General features: G+C 43.4%; 1 pseudogene; it reads left to right on the forward strand.

Annotated features, from left to right (window-relative positions):
- Window positions 1-881: 881 nt before the first annotated feature.
- Window positions 882-1,809, forward strand: LOC123845629 (olfactory receptor 10J1-like; annotated as a pseudogene).
- The last annotated feature ends 2,220 nt before the right edge of the window (window positions 1,810-4,029 follow it).

Genomic DNA, 4,029 nt, shown 5'->3' on the forward strand with positions numbered 1-4,029 from the left:
AACTTTTACCTTTATGGATCTTCTATATTTTATCATTCACATCTGTTTCATCATTATTGTTTTTTCCTTCTACTTTATGTTGTTTTTATAACTTCTTAGAATGGATTCTCATTAATTTTCTGTTTTAAAAAACAAACAAGCATTTCCAATGATAAACTTCCTTCCAATCATATTTTGAATGCATGATACATGTCGTGCTACGATTCTTCTATTACTGCTCAGTTCTAAAGATTTTCTAATTTCCATTATAAGTTCCTCTTTGAACTATAAGTTAGATTTTCAAACATTTCCAATTTTTCAAGTTTTTTGTGATAGTTTCTAACTTAATCACATAGTGGACATTTTAGGAAAATCCAGTTTTAAGAAATTTTTGAGACCAACGTCATGGGCCATACATAGGGTCAGGTGTCCTTGAAAAGAATGCTTTACCTCAAACGTTCAAATAATGTTGCTCAGATTTTCACTATCTTTATGTCAGTTCTAGGACTGAGTCTACCACGTTCCTGGAAAAGGCAGTTGATTCATCAAGGTTTTTTTGTTTTTTGTTTTTTTTAAAGATTTTATTTATTTATTTGAGAGAGAGAGAATGAGAGACAGAGAGCATGAGAAGGAGGAGGGTCAGAGGGAGAAGCAGACTCCCTGCCGAGCAGGGAGCCAAATGCGGGACTCGATCCCGGGACTCCACCAGGATCATGACCTGAGCCGAAGGCAGTCGCTTAACCAACTGAGCCACCCAGGCGCCCGATTCATCAAGTTTTGAACCAGGTCTTTGCGATACAGAATCTTTGCTCTTGATGGTGTGCTCACCAGGGGGCAGGGTGGTCTCTGGTGTGAAGGGATGGTGTTGACCTTCTCTTTACCTTTCTGATTTGAGATCCTCAATGAAGACAGCCAACCACACAGAGGTGACAGACTTTGTTTTCCAAGGTTTCTCCAACTTCCAAGAATATGAACTCATACTCTTCGCTGTGTTTCTGATCGTGTACATCCTAACTCTGGTTGGCAATGTCATCATTGTGACTTTTATCCGTATCGACCACCACCTCCGCACCCCCATGTACTTCTAAGTGTTCTTTCCGCATCAGAGACTTTCTACTCCCTGGTCATTATCCCACGCATGCTTTCCGGCCTCATAGGTCTGAGCCAATCCATCTCCCCGGTGGGCTGTGGGACTCAGCTCTTTTTCTTCCTTGGCTTTGCCATCACCAACTGCTTCCTGCTAGCAGTAATGGGGTTTGATCACTATGTGGCCATCTGCAAACCACTTCGTTACTCAATCATCATGAATTGGAGGGTCTGTACCATCCTGGCATCCTCGGTCTGTGTCTCAGCATTCTTGCTCACTCTGATTCGGGCTGTGGCCATTTTCAGACTGCCTTTTTGCAACTCCCTGATTGAGGATTTCTTCTGTGATGTTCGGTCTGTGTTGGACCTAGCCTGTGCTGTTCCAATCATTAATGATACCCTGACCTCAATTATCACCCTGTTGGCCCTCACAGCCCCTCCCACCTTCCTCTTCATCTCCTAATCCTCATCATCTCCACCATCCTCAAGATCGCCTCAGCTGAGGGCTGGAAGAAGGCCTTCGCCACCCGTGCTTCCCATCTCACAGTGGTTATCATCCATTATGGCTGTGCCTCCATTGCCTACCTCAAGCCCAAGTCTGAGGACACGAGGGATCAGGATCAGCTGATCTCAGTGACCTACACAGTGGTAACACCTTTACTGAACCCTGTGGTGTATATTCTGAGAAACAAAGAAGTCCAGCGTGCTCTGAGGAATTTGGTGGGTAGGAAATCCCTTCCCTAAGATGAAATCTCTACCCTATAAACAGGCATGCATGTTTTCCAGATAGAAGCTCATAGGTAAAGTTATAGAGCCCGGGTTTCAAGTGATTGGTGAAATCGACATCACAGCTAGGGCCAGAGCAGAAGTGAAGTGAAGCTGGGGACCAGCTTCTAATAATTGATTCTCACTTCCTCAACCTCTTTGTTAACATAATAAAAACATAAGTCACCCTGAAGACTTGTAAAAAGATACCTATTGGCCCTAATCCAGGGGATAATTACAGGGTCAGAGGGTGATCTAGTGTTTATCTCAAGCTCAAATTTAAAGTGACCAGTCCACTTTGCTGAAGTACAAACCACATTAAAGTCATACATGACTGAATCTTCTTTTAACGTCAAGTTGGATGTTTGAACAAGTGGTTACTGGAAACGATACTGTGCCAAAAACTAATCGCCTTGTGTTTTAAAAAGATAAGCAAAGACAGAGATATCTTTTAGGAAATGGGTTTGGGATGAGCTAAAAACCTTCTAGAGAGAAGATTTTCTAGCAACCCCCTGCAAATTTCCTGTTACTCACATGTGGGGTACCAAAGGAAAAGGATCTGGGGTAGAGGAGAAGGGGAGTGAAGTACAGAAGACTCCTGGCCACACAAGACAGCCATGGAGCCCTGGCCAGGTGAGCAGAGTGCACAGACCTGGTCTGATCCTTTGCTTCTTCAAGCTGAACATAAGCCACATGAAGGTGTCTTTGTAGGGTTGAAAGCAATGGCTCTCCCGTGGACAGGATGACCAGTGGGCTCAGAGGAAAAGCCCACAGAAGGCTCAGGGAACAGACTGCTGAAAAGAATCCTGTGAAACTGACTAACAGAAGAAAAATCAGAGGTGGATCCAAATAAGAGCTTCCAGTCAGAAGAGAGTAGAAGGCAGAAGGACAAGGGGACAGTTGGTGGGGCAAGAATTCGGGAAAAATCCTTTGGACTGGGTCTTCTCCTGCCCTTCCTAAACCAAGTCACAAAGGCAAGGGAAGAGAGTTCAGTGAGAATATGAAAAAGTGTCAACAAAATTCCTTTCTGATGAATTAGGTAATATTATTCCTAAAAAGCTAAAAAAAAAAGTCAGAAGAGGATTTTTGACATGAAAACTTCCATGAGGTTAAAGCAACTGAGTTAGAAATGGAATAATAAAAGACTATTTACCGTTCCTCACGTCAAAAATATAAAAATGAATCAGGGTGAATTTTAGACTCAATTTGTGAGACAAAATTGGTGTTGAATAACATGATGATTAGCAGTTGTAACTGCTGAGCAAATCAGAGTTACTACACTGAACGGTTTGTAAAAAGATACACAATATGTGAGTACATGGTATTCTCAATGTGGAATATTTTTGAAATGAAGAAATATCAAAATGTGTAAGTGATTATGAATTTTATAGGCTAAGTACGCAGATACATATAAACCTAACTTTTAGAAGGTTCTACAATTTAATTAATGTTGTCATTCTGAGCTCCCAATCTGATGGATGGAGGAAATCACCTGGTCCTTCTATGCAAACTGGGGCAATTTAGTGAATAAGGCACTTTATGAGTAACCATAATTAAATTCAAAGTCCTGCTCCTCCCCCTTCTTCCCCCATTCTCCTTGGGGTGAATCAGTCAAGTTCTGGTCAAGTCTTCTAGGGATGCCTAGGTGGCACAGTTGGTTAAGCATCTGCCTTCGGTTCAGGTCATGATCCCAGGACCCTGGGATCGAGTCCCACATCAGGCTCCTTCCTCAGCAGGGAGCCTGCCTCTCCCTCTGCCTGCTGCTTCCCCTGCTTGTGCTCACACGCTTTCTGACAGATGAATAAAATCTTAAAAAAAAAGTTTTCTAGTTTTCTTGGCATAGAGGAGAAGGAACCTACTTGGTCCATGGAAGGTTCCAACTGCCCCATGTCGGTTTCTATGAAGATACATGACCCCCAGAAGCCATCTTGGGTGGCATCTATCAAGAGGACTCCAGTGTCATCATGTTCTTTAACCAATGTGGTCCCTGCACCTCATCTTCCTTATGACTTTTCTAGGGCCTCTGGCCCGCCCTCAGCCACTTCTTGAAGACATCTAGGCATTCAGCTGCACCCTGGCCCTGTAATGAATAGGACTCAGTGGGGGTGTCCCCATGCCACCCACCCAGATGCATCACTCACTCATGTCTGCTCCACCAGGATGCCAGCTTTTTCTAAGAAGCTTCTCTGTGAAGTGAGA

Source organism: Mirounga angustirostris, unplaced genomic scaffold (genome assembly GCF_029215605.1).
Source record: "Mirounga angustirostris isolate CCGP_5_RB_7025 unplaced genomic scaffold, mMirAng1.0.hap1 SCAF_6, whole genome shotgun sequence".
NCBI classification, from domain to species: domain Eukaryota; kingdom Metazoa; phylum Chordata; class Mammalia; order Carnivora; family Phocidae; genus Mirounga; species Mirounga angustirostris.